Here is a 26,058-nt window from a genome sequence, read left to right on the forward strand (position 1 = left end):
TCCCAAATCAATAACCATCCCTGAACCTCTCAGCCAGGGTTTGGTGTGGGAAAATAGGGTAAAAGATGGCTTTATATTTTCCTATAGCCAACACCAGGTCGAACCAGATGTTGTTTTTTACTTCTGTTTGCTGTCGGTTTTATGACTGACATTGATGGAGGGTATAAACTGGAGTTGTAATCCGATGGCTAGTAAATAGTCAATTTTTTGACAGCAGCATGTGCTTCTTATAACCAAAAAATTACAGTTAGTAAATGTACTCCTTAATCTTGTTTTATTGTATTAATATCTAAAATACAAGATAAAAGAGGAATTGCTAAAAGAATACAGTAGTTTAGCTGTGATTTTTTGCCTAGCAAAATGGCTCCCGATACTCATTCACACACGGGGTCGGATTCACAGTTCAGAAATATTAGGCGATTTCCGCACTTACACATGTGCGAGCCCTGAAACTTCATTTAAATCAGATTGCAGTTTAAGTGCTGGCAGGGGGCAGCGACAGGGCGGTTATAGGGAGCAACTACACAGCATTTTGTAGGTATGTTCAGACTGCTTGGAAGGAGGGCCATGGTAACTGTATGATGTCTCAAACACAGCCACTGTGACCCAACACATGGGAAGCCAATGATGTGGGGGCACTTCCCTGTGTAGCGAAACGCTCACACATTAGTGTTGTGTCCGCAAATTTTTATGGGCACATCGCTGGGCAGGAACCTGTGTGCGGGGTTGCCTTGCCCTGTGCTAGGTGGGCCCCACGCATGCTAGTGCCAGCAGTTGTAGTTTAGAAAATACTCTCTTAACTACAGCTTATGGTATTCTGAAATTTTATTAGCTTCCAGTCAATCAATAAAAACTGAATAAAAAATTATTTCTATAGGTTTCAAAATCATACATTCACTTTTCAGATAAGGATCAGGGATGCAGTCAGGATCCTGACAGTCAGAATATCAACAGTGGCATCCCAGCTGTCATAATCCTGAAGGATACTGAAAGTAAGTAGTCATCACCTCTGCTTCTGTTGCTGAGCTGCCACTGCTGCTGCTTCTGGTTCCTTCTATCTCTGAGGGGAGGAGAGCGGAGGTCGCACTTTTCCATGCCCTTGTGGACTCTAATGGCAATTTCAAAGATGGCACCAGAGCTCACGGTCCAGAGCAAATAGCAATCACTTACTGCGGCTGCCAGTCTGTGAGTTCTGATAAGATCAGAAGCTGGCTATAGGTGTGTAAGCTAGAGCTGAGCAGTGGGGAGTGGCATGGGTGGTCGTTTGGGTGGGTGATTGGCAGGGAGCAGCCATGCTAGTGGCACTGCCAGATGGTGCACACACAGTGCATATGCGCTGTGGGCAAGGCATCTCTGGCACACAGCTACTAACACACCCTGGAAGTCTTCCAGGGTGGCAAGTGTTGGTAATGCAGCCGGCCCTCAAAGATTTCCAGGCATACCACTGAAGTGGTGAATCCAGGAGGCTAAAACCAATCTTCAGCTTTGAAAATGCTGAATGGGAAATGCACCTTTGATATCACTGTCCTCATACTGTAGCTTTTATGTAAAAATCCACCAACTTATTATACAACTAAATAGAAAAATGTTGTATTATATAAAAAATGCTGCCAAAGTATATTTCTATTATTTGAATTTAAGGCTTGAAAGACTAACTAATGAACTCAGGCCAATGATTGCTTGAGAAGTGAGGATCCCCCAATAAAGTAAACAACCCTCACTAGTCTACTCCAGGCCTGTGCTGAAACCTGGGATCTATCCCCAGATAGCTCTCAGGTTTCAGCACAACCTTTCTGGAGGGTCTAAGGCTAATAGCTTTATTTTAAGGTCAGATTTATATAATATTGTCTAAAATAGGACTATAGATCTCAGCAAACCTATTGCCTGATGGTAATTGGAGAACCACAATTACCATCATGCAGGACATTGAGCAACCATTCGTAGACCTCATTTATAAGAAATATATATAAAAAAATACAGAATAGGCCCGATTTAGTCCTGCTCACTGGGCTGCGAGTTTTTGGAGCCCAGCTAGCAGGAAAAGGCTGTCGCACACCTCCCCATCTGAGTGAACTCTCACCCATGTGCATGGCTGCGAATGCATTTGCAGCCATTCACATGAGGTGAAAACCCATTCGGAATCACTCTTCAATGGGTTTCCCCTCTGTTCAATGCACAAAGTCCTGACTTACTTAGTGCTGAAAAATCGGAGGGGATAAGGAGGCTGCTGATGACATTGGCATCCCTCCCTCTCAACGGCGAGAGAACACCTGCATTTTCTGGGGCATTCCCAGGAAAAGCATGGTTACCACGCCCAAATGGCCACAGGGTGTCAATCACCCTGCAAGCAGCCAGCAAAGCCTAGCCTCTTCATGCAGACAACTCGCACATGCGCACAGTCATCCTATAATCGATCGTGCTGTGAAGTCAAAACAGACTTATCGAGGGGACGCGTAAAACTAAGCAAATAGGTAAGTGGGCACCCAATCACATATAAGTACCGATATTTGTAGTTGGTGTGCTCAGTAACTACCACTGGGTGACCGAGTTTGTGAACCACTGGTATATAGTATATGTTTATATGTGTGTGTAATATATTGTCACATACAGATGAAGCTGCTCTCTTCTAGATGGGGTCTGGCGGTCAGATCGCCAACCACCAGCCGCCGTAAGGGGAGGCACATGCATCCCCTTCCAACGGAGCTCCCTGACGGTCCCCACCGAGCGCCCGCACCCCCACCCTAACCCTGCCTGTCTGCCTGAAGCGGAGATTAGCAGGGTTCGCGTCCCCTTCCACCCAGAAACTGGGATGCGCGTGTGTTTGTGTGGGACACTTGCACGTGTCAGTCAGATGGAGTGCCATCTTGCCAGTGGGGGCATTCTGGCAAGCCCCGGCGCTGACTGAGAGGTGCTCCATCTGTACACCTTGCTTATATTTAAAAACATCCCCCTCCCATAAAATCCTGCATTAGCTTGTGAACATGTTTTAGTCTGCCTCTAAAGTTTCATGTTTGCTGGTGTAGTTGTTATATCACATTACTTAATGAAAATTTTTAGGCTCTGTTGAAATATTAATATTTCATACAAATATTAATCTTATCACTTTACAGCATAAATCAAGCCTTAGGGATGTATTTAACTTTTTTCACCATCACCTCCAGCTACAGTATGTTTTTGTTTTCTTTATTAATCCAGTTTTGTAATTGTTCAGCTCAATTTTCTAATTCAAAATACAGTGCTAGACACTTTTTTCTCTCCAACAATAGAAATGTCAGGTGTATTGCTTGCTGTATATTTTATAGATGTACTGAGCACAGCAGTGGCGTAACTATAGAGGGTGAGGGGGGTGCAGTTGCTATGTGGCCCGGAGGCTTGGGTGGGCCCCAAAGGCACCCCTGCACCCTTTAGACTTTAAAAAAAAGGGCAATTAAAGGACCCTGCAGCACTGGTGGAAGCAACAGCAGGAGGCCACTGAGTGGTAGGACCCGGCGTGGAAGACACAGCACTGTGCCACAGCATGAGGCAGCGGAGGACACAGCACTGAAGAAGCAGGGGATCCAGCAGCGGAAGACATGGTTCTGGGCAGAGGCAGTGCTGCGGGGGACTGGGGCAGAGGCAGCGAGGGACCTGGCACTGGGAGACAGCGCTGGGCTGAGGCAGCGGGGGACCTGTTGCTGGGATAAGGCAGTGGGGGACCCAGCGCCTGGCTGAAGAAGGGAGAGACCTTGGCTGAAGAAGCAGAGGCAGCAGTAGCAGTCCCACTATCCTGGAGGTAAAAGCAATGTTTTTACTGACAAGGCAGAGAGAGGGACAGAGCACAGTTCCATCTGTACTGCAGGAAGGGGAAGGTATAATTATTTGGAACAATGTTCTCCTTTCATACCCATTATCACCATCCTCCCTCCTCGCCACCCCCCTTGTCCATCCTACTCGTCCTTACCATCTTCATCCTCCATTCCACCACACCCTCTTTGTCCTCACCCCTCATCCTCCTCTTTGTTCCCTCCCTGGTCCTCCCACTTCTTGGCTCCCACTTGTCCCCTCTTTTCATCCTCCCCCATCCCCCCTTTTCTTATTCATCCTCATTCCCCCCTCTTATCCCCCCTCACCCCCACTTCTCATCCCCCCTCTTTATCCTCATCCCCCCTCTTTTCCCAACACCATCTTTGGAGTTGATTAAATTCAGAGCTCTTCGAATAACGCCAGGAGGAAGCTCCTGGAGCGATTCATATCAGTCCGACTAGTGTATTTCCAACAAAACTAGTGTATTTCCAACAAAACTAGGTCAGTGAAGCTGTTTTGTGCCCGAGCCTGGTGCAAACAGCATTGCGACAGGACAGTTTATTCTGAGAATGTGGGTACTTGTGACTAATCTCCAGTGTGTACTAGCATTCTTTGATATAATTGCTTCCTCTTGGTGCAATTCACAGTGCACTCAATTGAATCAATCCTTTTCTCTATGGGGGGCCCTTTCAAGATTTTCCTATGGGGCCCACAAAGGACTAGTTACACCCCAGGAGCACAGTGTTTACCAAGTTTTTTAGACATTTAAATAAATATTGTCAACCATGATTTTAATATGCCAAAGAGAGATCTTGGAGATAAAACAAAAACAAAACAGAAAAAAAATTGACAGTGCTACACAGAAAATAAAATGTATTATCTTGAAATTATACTTTCAAGGGTATATTTGCAGAAGCTCATACAGCACATAGCAGAAATGGTCACTAAGAGTTGACTGGATAAGATGCCACATTCATTTAAAAAGAAATAGATAAGAACACATCAAATTATAAAATATTCTAGGAAAGTTACAAAACTAAAATTGCATTTATACAAATCAACAAATAGAGATAAGCCAGCAGGTAATTTGTTGTGCCTGTCCTAAATTATTTAGGATCACTATATTGAGTCAAAAGATCTATTTTCAAAGGTTTGTTTTCATTTTTTTAAATATAAAATTAAATAAACCACATTAACAAACTTTTGTTTTCAATAACAACCAGGTTGTGTTTTAGTAGAGTTAATTATCTGTTTTTTACCTTTTAGTACCTGTTTTTCAGAAATCACTTAACATTATTTATACTGTATATGCAATTTCCTTCATTGTGCAAAGCCCAGAACGACATGCCATTAGTTTACAAGCAGAAAAACATAACATTATTCTACTGTGGAAATCAGAACATTACAGACGTCACACATAGATCTTTTCAATTTGATGAGTAATACTGCTTTCACATTGCAGAAATGGGTGAAAACCTTTTTAAAAATAATTTAATACCATTTAAAATTCAACCCGTTTAACCCCCAAGGGACACGTTTCAAGCCATTGAAATAGAGCCATTCACACTGCCTAAAAAACTGCTTTAAAACGTGTAGGACTCTGCTTTTTAACCGTGTTGAAATGCCGGTTAACTTTAACCGGTAAATCAACTGTGGCACTTTCACATTGCAGCCTTAAACGTTTTAAAATGGGGAAAAACGGCAATATACCGTTTTAAAAGTGCGATGTGAAAGAGGTATAAATGTTTTACAATCATCACAACAGGGAGTAAACCGGGGTGTTTAAGAAAATAAGCTATTCTTTATTAATTACATCCAATAAATGATGTAAAACAATTGTGTGTTTGTGTGAGAGAGATAGAGAGAGAGAGATAGAGCACTTACCAGATGTCTTTAAATCAATAAACCATGCAGATAAACTAGTGATATACTGTACTTAACAGGTTCATATGGACCACAATGAGAAGAAGGCATCGGTATACTTGACTTTTAAGGCAGAGATACTTGTTCATGCTGATGCTACCAGGCCAGACAGGGCGCTTTATTGAGTGGTATTGCACTAAAAGACATTGTTAGAAACGGGAAACGGTCATCCGTCAGACCAGACTTAGGTCTACAGTCATTAGGTCGACCCCGGAAGGTCGACTGGCCCCAAGGTCGACAGGGTTAAAGGTCGACATGGCCCAAGGTCGACATGGGTTTAGGTCGACAGTCATTAGGTCGCCATGAGTTTTTCACTGTTTTTTGAGCCAACATGTGACGACAGGTGGCATTTCATGCCCTACCATCCACTAGGGCGTGGTGGGAGAATAAAATAGTGTGCCGAGCGTAGCGAAGCACCGTGCCCGAAGCACCGCGAGCGAAGCGAGCGATGCGAGGGGCTGCAGTTCAACTCCAACTGCGTCCATGTCGACTGTGTAAAAAAACATTCGGGTAAAAAAACAGTGAAAAACTCATGTCGACCTAATGGCTGTTGACCTAAACCCATGTCGACCTTGGGCCATGTCGACCTTAAGTTATGTCGACCTTGACCCATGTCGACCTTTAACCCTGTCGACTTTGGGGCCAGTCGACCTTCCGGGGTTGACCTAATGACTGTAGACCTACGTCTGGTCTGACAGATGTACCGCTTCCTTCCAAACTGAGTTGGCTGTGTAAATCAAAATACTGATGAATTGGTTAAAGCCAGAAGAGAACTCACGCCAATGGATTGTGTCGCTGCTAGCAATTGAACACTTTAAAGTGAGTGCTGGTGAATAGATACTTCACAATGCGGCTTTGCGCCAAAACCTATGCCAAGACAAAAACCAGGGTTGGCCTAGATCTGACCAGGACCTACTGTGAAAAACCCAGTTGGAAAAAGCTGATCCCATTTTGAATGTGGAGAACCTAGGCATGTTCAGACAGAGTGATTGACACTGCAATATTCTTTGAATTGCTTATTATCTAAGGAGATGGGTTATACCCAAGCTAATTTACCATGGATGCCCCACAGAATAGAAATGGGTTTCAGATAACAGTCCTTGTTAACCAGAATGTGGTCCTGGCCTTGGCAGTTACTGCCAGTAACCTCACTTTGGCTGTGGGTTCTATGATCCCAGCGGTTTCAGTGCCTTGGTTGCCAAAAGTACAGGTTCTTTGTATTTATAGGGTCACCGGAGAAATATAAGACGACCATCATTTCAATCTCAATGGCTAAGGGTAATTGGAAGGACTATTACAGCAATCATAAGCTGTCATACTCACTCATCCAGGGACTTCCTTTTATTCCAGGAAGTGATCTTAGAGGAAGTCCAACTGGACATATAGATGGAGCCCCTCTCATTCAATGCCGGCGCTTGCCAGAATGTCCCCGCTGGTGATTGCTGGCTGAGAGGGACTCCATTAGACTGGGACACGCGAGCCTCTCACATGCATGCAAGTTCCAGTCACTTGGTGGTCGGCAGCGGGACCCTGCCCATCTCCACTCCTTCCGATGGATGGCGGGGCCTGGCAGCTGGTGGGGGCTGGCAATTCTATCGCCAGCCCCCACAAGCATGAGGCTGGCCCCATCTGTACCAGCAACTGATTTGCCAGTTTTAAAGGATATGGCAAAGGGAGAACAAAATCTACACCCTGGAAAAATCGAGTGGCCACTGTGGGAAGATGCTCCAGTGATTGCAAGCAAGGTGACATGAAAAGCACCCTTGTTGAAGGAAACTTGACTACTGCTCGTGGTCCTACAGGGCAAATAGACAGATGACCCCATCCTAGAGCCTAATAATATAAAAAATAAACAGTCTAGCACAATATATATGGAGCTAAATCAACTGTATTCCAGATTGGGAACCCTAAGGTACTAAGGTACTGTAATTCTTTCCAATCAAGTTAAAGAGCAATACATGCTAGGGGAGCGATATTGCTAATGATATTGTTGGAGCTTCTGAGAGAATGATATAGGGCATACACACTGAACCATATTAACACAATATAGTCAACATTGAGCATGAAGCACAGATGACAGAGGGCTTATTAAGGAGCCATAGGAGCATGCATCATTAACAATATTGAGAATAAGCACTGAATGGGGGGTTCAAATGATCAATATTGTTTATAATATTGCTTAGTGTTTAGTCGGCTTAAGCATTTTATATCCAGGCTAATGAAGTATACTAGTAAGTTCTTTGCCCATTAACTGGGTTTCCATGATGTCTCTGAGGCAGTTGGCTTTGTTGAGGATTGTTGAGTGCAATAGTGGATAACTCCTTACCTACCATAGTGCCTACCTTGTTTACAAAAGTAGGAAGTAGAGGAGATGATACAATTGAACAAGAATGTATTCTTGTATATACCATGCACATAGCCTTGCTAGATCATGATATTATTATGCCTTCCAGGGTAGCGGTGAAACAAAAGACAGCAGTTAGAAAATACTGTAGGTGAAAACATAGTCCAACTGTGGGTAATTAAGAAGTTATCCACTGAAATTTAGTCTAAATGAAGAGTAATAGTAATATTAGGTTTTATATATTGCTGTACATATATTTATTTATTTTCATTACTTCTTGTTGTTGATGGATATCTGTTTTTGCAGTGGAAAAATTTGATTATTTGATTCACCGCTTGGAAATATTTTCTTGTGTTTGTTTTGAATTGTACTGTCTCACTATGATGTGAATGATCTCCCTCCCTTCCCTTTTGTTTCTGTACACCCTCCCCCTTTTGTTGATTACTATTTGCTGACGAAAGAGTTCTCCTTATTCATGGACCAGTGGCCTCATTCAGACCTGTTAGTAAGGCTACAATTTTTGCAGATGAACAAAACCATGCTGCATTGCAGGTGAGGCAAATATTACATATGCAGAGAGAGTTAGATTTCTTCTGGGAAGGCCAAGGTGCATTTTCCAATGCAGATTTCCTGGCTTTAGTTACTTAGCTGTGATGGCCACTTGAGAAAACCTCATGTTTAGTCAGATGGCTGATGCAACGTTTTAGGGAGTACAGTAGCAGACATCTGAGTATGTAAAACACATTTTTTTTGTAAAAAATCACGAAAAACCCATGTCAAAATTTGGACTCTTGAACTTGTCTATATCCTCCATAAGCTTGTGATGACCTTTGGCAGTGTAGTTTGACCCTTTGGTATGTTGACCCTTTTTTGATGTTGACTTAGTCACTGTCGACCATTAGTGGTCGACCTAGACATTGTCTATCCTCTACATCGTAACCAATAGAAGAATCTAAAACAAAGAAAATTAAAGTTGCTCAACATTATGTGGCCTCAGAAAAAGAAAATAATTTACATTTCCGTGTGCAACATAAAATAGTAGAATTGTAAATATAAAGATTGCCCTAAGAATTCAGACATGTTATTGATGAGTAGACATGATAATGTGGAGAAGTTAAATACATTAAAATGAATTAACAACAGATGGTCTTAAACATAGAATGTATTATTTTATCCAACAGACACATTAAGTTAATTTTATTTTATTAACTACTGTCCTCCAGGTGTGCAGCACTCTACTCAAAAAGTAAAATGAACTTTCATGAAAAGTAAATGTATTATTTAAATAACTGTTTTCATTCAGTGACATTACTGGGTCTTTTTTCCCAGTGTGTACACAGCGATAATGGGGAAACACACTGGGCTGAGAATCACTCATGCATATTTCATTAGCCCCAAAAGCTGCTACTGTATATCCAAGCCCTAAGTGAAACAGCCAGTGTGGCAACCCAAATCTCATACATTGCCTTATCCTCCCCTTTCCTCTCAGTCAAGTTCGTGGATATTCTGTCTCCCAGAGAAGGATCTGGTACCTGCCCTTGTATATGAGTGAAGGATAGGGCGGTGGAAGCTATCTTCTCTCTATACATGTTACATCTGCCCCACCTGCAGTGCACATGGTTCTGCCCATTTTCCAAACAAATTTGTACTGAGTTCAGATCTAAATAAGGGCCTATGTGTGTATCTGAGCCCTCAAACATCACAATGGAGTTGCCGCCAGGAGGAAAAGACAGGAGCCTTACTATGAGTTGGGAGATTGTGAGCTTAGAAATTGCAGTACTGATTCTATTATGTTTGTGTATTTATTGTATGTTTAAACATATCCTGACCACGTTAAATGTTTAAAACAGCCTATACTATAGACCAGTGGTAGCCAACTCCAGTCCTCGAGAGCTACCAACAGTTAACGTTTTCCAAGTCTCCACACAGAATCATAAGTGAAGTAATTAGCTCCACCTGTGGATCATTTATAATGTGTCAGTCAGTAATGAATGCACCTGTGCCCCAGCTAGGTGATCTAGAAAACTTGAACTGTTGGTAGCTCTCGAGGACTGGAGTTGGCTACCACTGCTATAGACCATCTGTACTGTTAAATATTATTACTGTATTCCGTATTAAAAAACACTATTCAGGGCTGTTAACGCTCCTCCAGATTTCTGTACTTACTCCAATGCGCTGCAGAGTGGGAGATTTTGGATTACATTTGGAAACCCCCCTCTAAAAATCCTTCATTTGCCACTGTAGGAAGCCCATTTTGTGAAATGTCAAATGAATTGGTATGCAGGAGATATACAGTCAAGAGATCGACATGAGAAAGGTCAACATACCACTGACACTCGACTTGCCTTTGGTCAGCACCTTCAGAATGTTGACATGGCTTAAATTTTCATCTGAGTAAGTTCTCCAATGTGAGTAGTTATAGTAAGTGTATATGTTTATGTAACAACCAGGAATGCTGGTACATTTCCAGTACATTTCTGATACCTATCATTTCATTCGCGTCTATGTGCATACACACCATGGTACACAACCACTGGTGACATTTTAGCTAATTTCATGCACGAACAGAAGCAAAATACCCCTCAACTTAGTTTCATTGGCATTATGAGTGATTTATTTTCATGCCCAAGAAGTCTATACTTTTATATGTTGAATTAATGTAAAGCCATAAAAATCCTAATTAAAAATGGTTTAATATTGTTTATTTATAAATTTGAAGAAATACATTTGAAGTCAGTATGTGAAGATGTTAAAAATGTTAAGATGATAAAAAGACAACTTGTCTTAAATCTGGTCACTCCCGCTAAAGTGCCCAGTCAAGCATTACCTTCTTGAACCACAGGAAAAGATAATAATAAAAGAAAGGTGAGGCACTCAAACCCATGGTCCTTTGGAATTTCAAGGCTTGACACCTTCTCACAGACAATGAAATCCTCTGAGAGGCAAAAGCATGAAGTAGAAATGTATTCAAAGTAATACAGATATTTTTTCGAAAAATACATTTATCATATAAGATCTAGGTTATCATTTCATTATAATGTGGGTTTTAGCATTGTGATGACGTTAAGCATGATAATTAGGCAGAAAAGCTTAATTTAATTTTTGGATACTTATTAAGCAGTATAGTAACACATGGAAGAGGAACATTAAAGATATGCAAACAGCAGCATTTAAATATATATATATATATATAACCACAAATAGGTAGATGGCACTCACAAGATTTGTATAATTTCTGCGCGGCGGCAGCAATGACGAAATGAATGAATCAACACAGGCTTGTGTCAACGTTTCGGGCAAAGCCCTTTATCAAGACATAAAGAAAAAACAGCAGTGTACTCACATTTATAGCAGACAGTGGGGGCAGGAACACCTCGTGCAGAAATCACCAGCACGACCCGGGCAGGTGATGAGTGACGTCATCTGGCGCACTCAAACGAGGAAAGCGGGGTCACCAGGGGCGTGCTATCAAACCCACAGGGTGGTTGCTAAGCAACCAAGAACGCTGTTCTGGCGCTTACAAACTGAACAGAGTGAATGTCGACTTGGAGCTAAGTGCGGGGAAACAAGTTTGAACGTGGAGCGGCTGTGGTGCTGAAAGCCGGCTGCTGATCTCTGCAGCGGTGTCCTATCAAATAAAAACGTTACAAGTTAGAAAGCAGTGCGGACATCAAAGACGTACTGAGTTCACAGCGGATAAAGAGCATCACGTGCATGGAACACAAAGAATCATAGTATAATGCATATAAACACACAAAGTAACCACAGAGTACTAATAAATGTGTGCTGCAATGAAAGAGCAACGGAGGAAAAGGGGGGGAGAAGGTGGAACAGAGAGAGGGACAGGGTTACAGCTGGAGGGATAAAGAGCAGAGTGGAGGGAAAACGGAGGTGGCGGGCTGACGACACTGCATGTGTCGACTGTGGGTGAATGGCTGGGGACAGTGAAAGGAGGGTAACGGTGGTGTAGGCAGAGTGTGCGGCCGGTGTGTGACAGTGTGGGGAGCTCTAGTGTCAGCGGGTGAGGGAGGGAAGTGGTGCCGGAGGCATACGGGTATGCGCCCGGCAGTAACAAGTGACAGCTGTGTAGGTGAAGTCTGGAGAAGTACCAGCCGGTGAGGGACAGGTGGCTATCAGGTGTGCGCCCGGCAGTACCGGGTGACAGCTGAGGAAGAGGGGTCTGAGGAGTGATGATGGAGATCGACCAGTGACTGGGATGCGCTAGGAAGGCGCTGCATACCCTGAGGAGGTTACGTGTGAGTAGGGGTGACAAGTGGAAAGACCTATGTTGGACTAAGTGTACTAGCCGCATTAGATGACAATGCGCGCGGGTGCACTGAAAAAGGGCAGAGAAGAAGTCCATAAGGACAGATGTGGCAAGGTGCATAGAGCAACCTTGTCAAAGGGAAGGTAGTAGGCAAGAAAATGACTGGGGTGAAGTAGGGTGCAGTGAGTGAAGAATGAAGGGACAGAACTAAAAAGAACTATGCGTGCAAGGTGCAGAGGACGTGCTCAGGAGTGCAGGGAAAAATGGTAAGGTGTCTGCAGCAACCTGAACCATGTGTGTCAGTTATAAGAAAGGCAGGATGGGTGTGGAATTAGAGAACAGACAGATAATGAAAACAAAATGATGTAAGGAGATGTTCAATGACAGGGGTAGGGACAAGACAACTAGAACAAGGTAGATGGATGAGGCAGGTAATGATGCTTTTAAAGAAAACAAGCAAATGGTGACATCTCATTCAGTCCATTCGGTTGTACAGTGTCTAGTTGGTGGATCCATTTGGCCTCTAGTCTTAATAAGGCTCGACCTCTGTCACCACCCCTCTTGTTGTCAGGAATACAGTCAATGATCTTGTACCTTAAGCTGGGGAGACTATGCTGGAAGGCCTTCCAGTGTCTGGCCACAGGTTGGTCTGATCCTTTGGTCCCCAGTGCTGCCCGAATACTTGATTTGTGCAACGCTATACGTTCCTTAAATTGCCGGATAGTCTTGCCGACATACAAGGAACCACAGGGGCATTTGATGTAGTATATGACGTATCTGCTGCTGCATGTGAGGGGGTGGCGAATGGGGATCTTGGTACCTGTTCTCGGGTGAAGAAAGAAGTCACCTGTTTCAAGTCCACTACAGGTGACACAACTGAGGCAGCGAAAGTTGCCATTTTTTCTGCGTAGAAAGGACTGTGGTAGAGACTCTTTGAAATTGGAAATGTCATTATGCACAATGAGATCTTTAATGTTTTTGCTGCGTTTAAAAGCAGGCATGATGGCACAATCCTTGAGGGCAGAGAGGTGAGGATCACAGGTGACGATGGGCCATATTCTCTTAGCCGCCTTCACCAAGACCTGGCTGGAAGTGGAGAAATATTGAGACCAAACGATTTTATTGGACGTCCCTGGTTGGTCTTTCGGAGTGAGCAACAAGTTCCTGTCAAGAAGCAGAACTTTTTCTTTCGTGGAAAGAAGTAATTTGGCTGGATAACCTCTAGCCAAGTATTTTTCGGACATAGCGGTCATCTCCTTCTCTGCATCAGCAGCATTGGAACAGATGCGGCGTGCTCTCAAGAACTGCGAGTAGGGTAGGGACCATTTGGAAGCTGGTGGGTGGAAACTGCTAGCAAAAAGTGCAGTGTTCCTGTCTGTGGGTTTGTGATAAACTGTGGTGATAAGATGAAGGTCTTCCGTTTGTGTAATGTGTACATCCAGAAAGTTGATGTCCACGTAACTGCTCGTATGTGTGAACTTGATGTCCGCGTCCTGACGATTGATATGTTCCATGAGTGTAAGGAAGCTGTCTTGGTTGTCATCCCATAGCAAGATGATGTCATCAATATATCGGTAGTAGGCTTTAATTTTGGTGGAGATTTCAGGGTCTATGAAGAACAAGTCTTTTTCAGTTTCAAACATGAAGATGTTAGCTAGGCTCGGGGCCACACAGGACCCCATCGCCACCCCAGAGTGTTGCAAGTAGTATTTATTGTCAAAAAGAAAATAGTTGTTAGATAGTGCTAAGTCAAGCAGATCCATGAAGAAGGCGCAATCCGGGCCTTTGTACAGTTCACTGTTGAAGACTGCCCGTCTCACTGCTTCAAGGCCCCTGGAGTGTGGTATGCTGGTATAAAGTGAGACAACGTCAATGGTGCAAAGAAGGCATTTAGACGGCAGGGGGGACAGAGCTTGCAGGTGTATTAACAGGGCAGTGGTGTCTTTCAAATAGGTGAACTGTTGCTGTACAATGGGTTGAAGGAACATGTCCAAAAATTGAGCTGCGGTGTAAAACAAAGAGTCTCTGGCAGCAATGATGGGCCTACCAGGGGGATGTACCGGGTCTTTGTGCAGTTTTGGCAGCGTGTAGAGAATCGGGGTTTTGGGGAATTCTGTGGTGAGAACTTGTTGTATCTCTGGCGGGATGGAACCGGCTGTCACAGCGTCGACCAAGAAGGTGTCGAGGGTCTTTTTAAATGAAATGGTGGGATCACCAGGTAATTGACGGTAGGTCTGTTGATCAGCGAGTTGTCGGGAAATCTCATCCTTGTAAGCTGCGAGATCTTGCACAACGATCCCACCACCTTTGTCTGCCGATCGGATGACAATATCAGTGTATTTACTTAAGGCATTGAGAGCTAGCCGTTCTTCATTGCTGAGGTTGGCTGGAATGTTGCTTTTTTTGGCATGCGAAGAAGTGATGGTCTGTTCCATGTGGCCCAAAAAGCTTTTGATGGAGATATTGGAGGAGTTAGGATCGAAGGTACTACTTTTATGCAACTGGGGTGGTGTCCTGGAGGTGGGTGTGGAGTTCCCGAAGTATTCACGGAGACGGAGTCTGCGGCCCAATTTGTACAGGTCAATGCGATCTTCCAACAGATTTGGACTGTGTGTCGGTACAAATGACAAACCTTTGTTAAGGATCGAAAGTTCAGCGTTAGACAGTGGGCGTTTGGACAGGTTGAATACTAAGTCCTCTTTTTTGCAGATCTTTTTGGCCTGCCTGATGCACTGGCCTCCTCTGCGGGTTGGCTTGTAGCGGGCAACGGGCCTCGAGATCTGGTAGTTGCTCCTGAAGGAGGTTTGCGTGGTTTGGTGCCACGGTAGTTTTTTGACGGTTCTACATCACTGGAGGAATGTTCACTGGATTGGTCTGTGTCAAATTTTGGTTTAAAGTTGCGTCTGGGTTTGTTCCTGCGGGATTGTTGTTGCGAATTTCCATAAGCCCAGCTGTAAACCCTATATTCCGCATAATCGCGGTTGACGGTTTCCAGTTTTGTTCTCTTAAACGTGATGAGATCTTGTCTGTATTTCTCAATCTGGCAGGTGAGGTCTTTAAGCCAATCTTGCGTTTTATCCGCTTTGATGGAGGGAAGGTGCATGGCTTCAAAGTCTGAGATTTTTTCTTTGACGATATCCAATTCCCTCCTGGATTCCTCTATCACCAGTAGGATGAGATCATGCGAGCATTTATTCAAGACAGAAGTCCATCTGCGGCAGAATTCTGGGTTGTTGCGGCCGATTGTGGGGATGTTTCTCACCCTGAAGCCACGAGGGATTTTTTTCTCCCTGAAATACTGAGACAGCGTCACACCGTGTAGAAAAAAGTCTATTTCTCTTTTTTTAAGCCGTGTAAGCAGGGTGATGAGGTGTTCAGTGGGCAGTTTTTCATCCTTCTCTGAGAGGAGATCTTTGAAGAGGATGGCTTCAGCCTCGGAGTCCGTGAGGACCAGGGTAGCACCCGGCGTGAGTGTGATGTCTTTGAAGCCAGGGATGGTGCTTTCTGATGCCATGGCCGTTCACCGTGCGTAAAACCAAGTGGAGGGATCACCAGTGGGGGGAGAAGGTGGTGGTGATGTCCTGGATGCCGAGGAAGTTTTCCTGGGGTAGAAGATGAGGGTGCCTTGGATCTCTGCTGACCATGGGATATGGGGAGCAGGAAAATGTAGGACAAAGGTGTACCGGCACTCTTCCTTAAGGATGCAGATACTTGAGGTGCCTTTCCGTTTCTCAAGGAAAAATGTAACCACAAATAGGTAGATGGCACTCACAAGATTTGTATAATTTCTGCGCGGCGGCAGCAATGACGAAATGAATGAATCAACACAGGCTTGTGTCAACGTTTCGGGCAAAGCCCTTTATCAAGACATAAAGAAAAAACAGCAGTGTACTCACATTTATAGCAGACAGTGGGGGCAGGAACACCTCGTGCAGAAATCACCAGCACGACCCGGGCAGGTGATGAGTGACGTCATCTGGCGCACTCAAACGAGGAAAGCGGGGTCACCAGGGGCGTGCTATCAAACCCACAGGGTGGTTGCCAAAACTTCCTCGGCATCCAGGACATCACCACCACCTTCTCCCCCCACTGGTGATCCCTCCACTTGGTTTTACGCACGGTGAACGGCCATGGCATCAGAAAGCACCATCCCTGGCTTCAAAGACATCACACTCACGCCGGGTGCTACCCTGGTCCTCACGGACTCCGAGGCTGAAGCCATCCTCTTCAAAGATCTCCTCTCAGAGAAGGATGAAAAACTGCCCACTGAACACCTCATCACCCTGCTTACACGGCTTAAAAAAAGAGAAATAGACTTTTTTCTACACGGTGTGACGCTGTCTCAGTATTTCAGGGAGAAAAAAATCCCTCGTGGCTTCAGGGTGAGAAACATCCCCACAATCGGCCGCAACAACCCAGAATTCTGCCGCAGATGGACTTCTGTCTTGAATAAATGCTCGCATGATCTCATCCTACTGGTGATAGAGGAATCCAGGAGGGAATTGGATATCGTCAAAGAAAAAATCTCAGACTTTGAAGCCATGCACCTTCCCTCCATCAAAGCGGATAAAACGCAAGATTGGCTTAAAGACCTCACCTGCCAGATTGAGAAATACAGACAAGATCTCATCACGTTTAAGAGAACAAAACTGGAAACCGTCAACCGCGATTATGCGGAATATAGGGTTTACAGCTGGGCTTATGGAAATTCGCAACAACAATCCCGCAGGAACAAACCCAGACGCAACTTTAAACCAAAATTTGACACAGACCAATCCAGTGAACATTCCTCCAGTGATGTAGAACCGTCAAAAAACTACCGTGGCACCAAACCACGCAAACCTCCTTCAGGAGCAACTACCAGATCTCGAGGCCCGTTGCCCGCTACAAGCCAACCCGCAGAGGAGGCCAGTGCATCAGGCAGGCCAAAAAGATCTGCAAAAAAGAGGACTTAGTATTCAACCTGTCCAAACGCCCACTGTCTAACGCTGAACTTTCGATCCTTAACAAAGGTTTGTCATTTGTACCGACACACAGTCCAAATCTGTTGGAAGATCGCATTGACCTGTACAAATTGGGCCGCAGACTCCGTCTCCGTGAATACTTCGGGAACTCCACACCCACCTCCAGGACACCACCCCAGTTGCATAAAAGTAGTACCTTCGATCCTAACTCCTCCAATATCTCCATCAAAAGCTTTTTGGGCCACATGGAACAGACCATCACTTCTTCGCATGCCAAAAAAAGCAACATTCCAGCCAACCTCAGCAATGAAGAACGGCTAGCTCTCAATGCCTTAAGTAAATACACTGATATTGTCATCCGATCGGCAGACAAAGGTGGTGGGATCGTTGTGCAAGATCTCGCAGCTTACAAGGATGAGATTTCCCGACAACTCGCTGATCAACAGACCTACCGTCAATTACCTGGTGATCCCACCATTTCATTTAAAAAGACCCTCGACACCTTCTTGGTCGACGCTGTGACAGCCGGTTCCATCCCGCCAGAGATACAACAAGTTCTCACCACAGAATTCCCCAAAACCCCGATTCTCTACACGCTGCCAAAACTGCACAAAGACCCGGTACATCCCCCTGGTAGGCCCATCATTGCTGCCAGAGACTCTTTGTTTTACACCGCAGCTCAATTTTTGGACATGTTCCTTCAACCCATTGTACAGCAACAGTTCACCTATTTGAAAGACACCACTGCCCTGTTAATACACCTGCAAGCTCTGTCCCCCCTGCCGTCTAAATGCCTTCTTTGCACCATTGACGTTGTCTCACTTTATACCAGCATACCACACTCCAGGGGCCTTGAAGCAGTGAGACGGGCAGTCTTCAACAGTGAACTGTACAAAGGCCCGGATTGCGCCTTCTTCATGGATCTGCTTGACTTAGCACTATCTAACAACTATTTTCTTTTTGACAATAAATACTACTTGCAACACTCTGGGGTGGCGATGGGGTCCTGTGTGGCCCCGAGCCTAGCTAACATCTTCATGTTTGAAACTGAAAAAGACTTGTTCTTCATAGACCCTGAAATCTCCACCAAAATTAAAGCCTACTACCGATATATTGATGACATCATCTTGCTATGGGATGACAACCAAGACAGCTTCCTTACACTCATGGAACATATCAATCGTCAGGACGCGGACATCAAGTTCACACATACGAGCAGTTACGTGGACATCAACTTTCTGGATGTACACATTACACAAACGGAAGACCTTCATCTTATCACCACAGTTTATCACAAACCCACAGACAGGAACACTGCACTTTTTGCTAGCAGTTTCCACCCACCAGCTTCCAAATGGTCCCTACCCTACTCGCAGTTCTTGAGAGCACGCCGCATCTGTTCCAATGCTGCTGATGCAGAGAAGGAGATGACCGCTATGTCCGAAAAATACTTGGCTAGAGGTTATCCAGCCAAATTACTTCTTTCCACGAAAGAAAAAGTTCTGCTTCTTGACAGGAACTTGTTGCTCACTCCGAAAGACCAACCAGGGACGTCCAATAAAATCGTTTGGTCTCAATATTTCTCCACTTCCAGCCAGGTCTTGGTGAAGGCGGCTAAGAGAATATGGCCCATCGTCACCTGTGATCCTCACCTCTCTGCCCTCAAGGATTGTGCCATCATGCCTGCTTTTAAACGCAGCAAAAACATTAAAGATCTCATTGTGCATAATGACATTTCCAATTTCAAAGAGTCTCTACCACAGTCCTTTCTACGCAGAAAAAATGGCAACTTTCGCTGCCTCAGTTGTGTCACCTGTAGTGGACTTGAAACAGGTGACTTCTTTCTTCACCCGAGAACAGGTACCAAGATCCCCATTCGCCACCCCCTCACATGCAGCAGCAGATACGTCATATACTACATCAAATGCCCCTGTGGTTCCTTGTATGTCGGCAAGACTATCCGGCAATTTAAGGAACGTATAGCGTTGCACAAATCAAGTATTCGGGCAGCACTGGGGACCAAAGGATCAGACCAACCTGTGGCCAGACACTGGAAGGCCTTCCAGCATAGTCTCCCCAGCTTAAGGTACAAGATCATTGACTGTATTCCTGACAACAAGAGGGGTGGTGACAGAGGTCGAGCCTTATTAAGACTAGAGGCCAAATGGATCCACCAACTAGACACTGTACAACCGAATGGACTGAATGAGATGTTACCATTTGCTTGTTTTCTTTAAAAGCATCATTACCTGCCTCATCCATCTACCTTGTTCTAGTTGTCTTGTCCCTACCCCTGTCATTGAACATCTCCTTACATCATTTTGTTTTCATTATCTGTCTGTTCTCTAATTCCACACCCATCCTGCCTTTCTTATAACTGACACACATGGTTCAGGTTGCTGCAGACACCTTACCATTTTTCCCTGCACTCCTGAGCACGTCCTCTGCACCTTGCACGCATAGTTCTTTTTAGTTCTGTCCCTTCATTCTTCACTCACTGCACCCTACTTCACCCCAGTCATTTTCTTGCCTACTACCTTCCCTTTGACAAGGTTGCTCTATGCACCTTGCCACATCTGTCCTTATGGACTTCTTCTCTGCCCTTTTTCAGTGCACCCGCGCGCATTGTCATCTAATGCGGCTAGTACACTTAGTCCAACATAGGTCTTTCCACTTGTCACCCCTACTCACACGTAACCTCCTCAGGGTATGCAGCGCCTTCCTAGCGCATCCCAGTCACTGGTCGATCTCCATCATCACTCCTCAGACCCCTCTTCCTCAGCTGTCACCCGGTACTGCCGGGCGCACACCTGATAGCCACCTGTCCCTCACCGGCTGGTACTTCTCCAGACTTCACCTACACAGCTGTCACTTGTTACTGCCGGGCGCATACCCGTATGCCTCCGGCACCACTTCCCTCCCTCACCCGCTGACACTAGAGCTCCCCACACTGTCACACACCGGCCGCACACTCTGCCTACACCACCGTTACCCTCCTTTCACTGTCCCCAGCCATTCACCCACAGTCGACACATGCAGTGTCGTCAGCCCGCCACCTCCGTTTTCCCTCCACTCTGCTCTTTATCCCTCCAGCTGTAACCCTGTCCCTCTCTCTGTTCCACCTTCTCCCCCCCTTTTCCTCCGTTGCTCTTTCATTGCAGCACACATTTATTAGTACTCTGTGGTTACTTTGTGTGTTTATATGCATTATACTATGATTCTTTGTGTTCCATGCACGTGATGCTCTTTATCCGCTGTGAACTCAGTACGTCTTTGATGTCCGCACTGCTTTCTAACTTGTAACGTTTTTATTTGATAGGACACCGCTGCAGAGATCAGCAGCCGGCTTTCAGCACCACAGCCGCTCCACGTTCAAACTTGTTTCCCCGCACTTAGCTCCAAGTCGACATTCACTCTGTTCAGTTTGTAAGCGCCAGAACAGCGTTCTTGGTTGCTTAGCAACCACCCTGTGGGTTTGATAGCACGCCCCTGGTGACCCCGCTTTCCTCGTTTGAGTGCGCCAGATGACGTCACTCATCACCTGCCCGGGTCGTGCTGGTGATTTCTGCACGAGGTGTTCCTGCCCCCACTGTCTGCTATAAATGTGAGTACACTGCTGTTTTTTCTTTATGTCTTGATAAAGGGCTTTGCCCGAAACGTTGACACAAGCCTGTGTTGATTCATTCATTTCGTCATTGCTGCCGCCGCGCAGAAATTATACAAATCTTGTGAGTGCCATCTACCTATTTGTGGTTACATTTTTCCTTGAGAAACGGAAAGGCACCTCAAGTATCTGCATCCTTAAGGAAGAGTGCCGGTACACCTTTGTCCTATATATATATATATATATATATATATTTATAAAGGAAGCACAGTTGACTGCAACACATGAGAGTCCAAAGTGGCAGTAAAATACTGACTATAAAGATACTGTACACACTTAGTATCTAGATGCAGTTATTCACTGTGGGCACATGGCTAGCATAAAGGACACTCATGGGTCAAAGCTGTAAGACACTTACAGATAAAATAGGCATGGGGTGTTACCTGCAGGCACCAAGAGGTTCTGAAATGGAGCAACAGGGGAGAATAACAGGAAAAGAGGGGAGCACTGAGCACAAGCTTTGTTACTGTATGTGTTTGTGGAGGGGAAGGGGGGCAGGGGGAAATTCAATATGTAAGCACCCACTACCTCCCTCTTCCACCCCCTGTTACGCTCTTCTATCCCCCATTACTACAGCCTGCCTTTAGCAATTGCGGTAATTTCACTTTGTGCCTCTGCAATACTACTGTGCAAGTGTGGTCTACTGAACACACATGTAGTGGCCATTATGTGGGAACTTGCTGGATTCCTATAATAATTTTTATTGGATGAAGGGGTCCAAGACCAAAACAGTGAGAGTGAGAACCCCTGCTGAAGGTAAAGTAAGCATTCAATCTGTGAAAAGATGATGCTCCAAAGATGAGCTGTTATTGTATATTTAGGTGGAAATGTATTTAGCCACATACATTTTTCTGTGGTAAGAAAATTTCAGAGTACTTCCATTACCCCAGTCCAACATTTTTTTTTGCAAATAATAAAATAAATTCCTGTATGTGTTTTGTCATGGCCACAAAAAGAACAGCATTTATCAGACCACGATATCAAATCCTTCATAAGTACCCATTTCATGACTTTTTGAATAGCCCCCAGGGGGTCAATTAGAAATTAATAAAAATTTCCACTGCTAATTGAATTAGCACCTATAATGTATATAATGGTTGAGATTTTGTATTTATGTTAACATTTCTACTACTCTGCTAGTGAACAGGGCACCAGATAGCCAACATGATTTGCATGAACCTGCATACGGACATTACAACTACTAACTAACCAATCCAGTCTCCTCCTAGAGGTAAGTAGAGCACACAGTGCCTGTCAGCTTAAGCAATCACGGGAAAGTAGGATCTCGTGATACAACCGTTCCCAGAGCTAGAGGCAACGTGGACCAAGCCAGTGTGCATCGGCATGCACATCTGAATCTTGCATCTAGAAGGACAGTACTATATACAGAGAAGAGGAGCCTGTCCAGCGATACATGTAGTGGATGCACCACAGGAGGATTTTGGCTCTCCTCTACAAACTAGAATGCTTTTCTCTTAGAATTACTTTGCAGGGCCAATGTGGTGGTTGAACTAGTTCTACCTCACCATTGCAGGTGGTGGAACTCAGCTACACACTGTTCCTCCCAATTTTAACTCCTGGTTGTAACAACAGTATGCGGATAAATAAATATCATTCAGGTAACCAGGCATTTTATCTTAGCCTACAGTAAGTACTATAATAACCTGCAGTATGCTCTATATAAAATTATATGACAAGATACTGTACACAACATTAATTATAATGTGATTTTTTGGAACTAGAATTATACTGATTAAAAATGAAAAAAAAATATGTTAATGAGTATACTGTTGGATATAGTAACTAACTATGTAACTAACTAACTAACATGAAATAACATGAAAAAAATAAATATATAAAGCACACTAGAATTATAATATGCAGTGACAAAATAGTGTACAGTATTAAAGTGTTCATGTCATTTTTCATTTTAAAGTAGCACCCTGAGATTATGCACAACCATTGTTATGCTTACTGTTGGATAGAACAAATACAATTTTGTAATGGATAAAAACGTATTAATTAATTGTCTCAAACAAATCCTTGCCAAATGACAATTAAGAAATGAAAGGGTTTAAATGTATTCTTCCTTCTATGTGGGTGCCAAGAGACAAGGGTAGGATTTCGCTTAAGACAGAAAGGGAAAATAACAGTACATTTATGAAATTTGACTGAATTGATGAGCAAAGATGAGCACATCAATTTGCTCATCTTTATTCAACCATGCTTGTAGTAGTAATGCAGCAGTTAAATTCTATGGGGTCTCTTTCAGAGGTAAAAACTATGGGCTTTACTTAAAGATGCAGAGTGAAGCATAAATAAATGAAACAAGCAGTATAAAAATGTTTGTTATAAAAGGTGTATGGATTGGTTTTCCTGCAATATGAACATGGATTAAGTACCAGTTCAGAATCACTTTGAGGTCCCAAGAGGTCCCACTAAAACCTGAGGGTCTGTTATCATTTTGGATTTAAATTGACTTGAGATTTGGATTTGATGTAAATAGATCCAAAATACATAATGTTCACTGTTTTATGATTCTTTAATTATTTTAAATGGAAACAAAAACAGAATCAAACACCCAATCCAAATCAAAACAAAAAAAGGGAAGTTTTGAGAACCAAAACACAATGATAAATTAAAATCAAAGCACAACAATGTACAGTAATAGAAGTTAAGGAATCCCACATTGTAAAATCACAATTACCATAGAAAGATCCAGTACTATAGGTGCATATATTAGACGATTTTGCACAATGTGCTGAGAAAAAAAAATCTGTTAAATTGCCACAATGCATGGTATAAGGAATTAGGAATTAATGTGTATAATACCTACTTCTTGTAATACATAGCAAAAAATTGATGGCTATAGTAAAATGTGTGTGGATGAAAACGTTCCTCAATTTAGGCTTTATTTTTCACATTCCTAATTTACATTTTTGAAACATATTTTAATTTTTATTGCAGAATTCCAATACAGAGTGATCATTTCTCTTTCAACAAGACATGGAAAATTGGCATGTTAAAATTTTGGTAAGACGTAGTAAAGTACAGAATACAAAGTACATTTTTTTTATAACAGTTAAACAATTGCAGACAAAGTGAAGAAGCAGATTATGTCTGCCAAGAAAATTAATTTGCACATGTTCTGGGATATTACATTTATGTAAAAAAAAATGTTACATGATATATATCTAGTTCATTTAATTTAATACCATTACATTTTATTGTAGCAGTTACACGATACACCATTGAATAAAGCTCGGTAACAGCCATGCCTGTTATTCAAATCATTTAAAAATGTGAAGAATCACAGTTTACAATGATCCTTTATCTATTTTACAGAGTAATTAATGTCAGCGTGACAGTGTGTGAAAATTAATGCCATTATACATTCTGAATGCAGCTAAGCAAGTAACTCAGTTTTACAAGAACCCATAGAGAATTATAAGTTACATTCTTTGCCTCTTATAATAAAATCAGACGATTCATATTAGGAGCATGTGGTAAACAGTGGTGTAGCTAGGTGCACGGTGCCCGGAGCAAGTGTGTCCCCCCCCCCCTGATTTGTAGTAAGTGAGGCTCTTGCTCAGTGAAAAGGGGGCACGGCCTAACATTATACCACACACCATAATACCAATTACACATAAAGCCACATGCCTTAATGCCAATTACACATAAGGCCACACATGATGCCCATTACATACCATATAACAAACCATAATGCCCATTACATACTATATAACACACCGTAATGCCCATTACACATTTGACACATAAGTGCAACTAACCTACATGCTTGATGCCAAGGGCTTCATGTTTGATGCCAATGGCCTTCATGCTCGTTGCCAAGGGGGGCTAAAATTGTTCATTGCCAAGGGGGACTAAAACTGCTCGTTTGGAGAAGTGTGAGTTATCGCCGATTTACTATAATTTCTGACTATTTTCTTTCTTATCTGTCTCCTTCTATTCTCCTGGTTCCTATCCTGCCTTGTGCTGAGTAATATGGCCTCTCGCCCCCGCAGACAGGTGCCCCCCTGCATGCTATGCACTGAGGTGATGGTGATTCCCAGACCTCAGCGCCGCTCATCCTCCTGCACTGAAGCAATGGCTCCCGCCGGGGGACCGTGCTGTGGGCCGGGCAGCGCAGGACAGGACTCTGCAGCAGCCACTGGCGGATCTAGGCTTTTCTTCTAGGGGGGTTTACTGTTTCATCTTGACCCTCCCCCTCCATTCCTGACTCCTCCCCTTCCCAGTCCCGACTCCTCCAATTTTTAAAGGAATTGAATGTGCTTAAATAAAACCACACAAATTAAATCTAGGAAAACATTTTTTTATATAGATAGACAGGAGGGTAATGGGATGGGCTGGTGAGTGCAGAAGGGGTTTGGGATACAGGAAGTGACAGTCATTATTCTAAGTTAAGAACTTGTATATTTGGGGAAAGGCCTAGAGAAATAAAAGTTAGAGCAGACAGAAGGGATCCGAGCGCCACGCTCAGTGCTCAGCCACCAACTGGCAGGCACTGGCTATAAAGTGTGTGCAGTGCTAGGTCCTGTGCCCCAGGTCCCGGCTGCATATAGCAGGCTAGCAGCAGCCCCCACCACCCTCCAGCCGGGCCTCAGAAAAAGTTGCTGGGCTCCTGGAGCAGACAGCTGGGACAGTCCCCAGGAACAGGGAGGAATGAGGCTGACAGCTGCAGCTACAAGGATAAGTGACAGCTCCGGCAGGGCAAGCTCCTTTACTGCACAGCGATCTGCATCAACACTGAGCTATTGCACACCCCCTCTTGTCCGCTCCCCGGCTCTCACTCAGTGGCAGCCGGGATTCAACTTCTAGACAAGCTGTGCCCGACACCTGCTCCCCCGGCTTCTGCTCTCCCATCTTTGGCTTCCTATCGTCTGCCTGGTCCCTGCCCTGGGACAGCCACTTACATTGCATCTCTCAGGCTCCAGGGTTCTCTGGCTAGATGTAGCCAACAGTGGCCCCTGTGGTCTATGCACACAAAGGAGGTGCCCCCCCCCCCGTATCCGTCCCTGGCAGCTCAGTTCCCGGCTCCCTACCGCTGTTTTTAACTCATTTCTCTTGCTGGACTGCTAGCCAATAGGTGCTC

General features: G+C 44.1%; 1 long non-coding RNA gene across 2 annotated transcripts; it reads left to right on the forward strand.

The window, feature by feature from the left end:
* The first annotated feature begins 915 nt into the window (after positions 1 to 915).
* On the forward strand, positions 916 to 25,211 carry LOC146059042 (uncharacterized). Of its 2 annotated transcripts, none has more exons than XR_014470117.1 (3): positions 916 to 992; positions 23,913 to 23,978; positions 24,971 to 25,211. It is a non-coding gene; the product is annotated as an uncharacterized LOC146059042 (long non-coding RNA). The 2 variants fall into 2 exon arrangements; XR_014470118.1 differs by lacking the exon at positions 916 to 992 and adding an exon at positions 22,094 to 22,176.
* Positions 25,212 to 26,058: the final 847 nt, after the last annotated feature.

The sequence above is a fragment of the Crinia signifera genome, chromosome 2 (genome assembly GCF_055691185.1).
Source record: "Crinia signifera chromosome 2, ASM5569118v1, whole genome shotgun sequence".
Taxonomy (NCBI): Eukaryota; Metazoa; Chordata; class Amphibia; order Anura; family Myobatrachidae; genus Crinia; species Crinia signifera.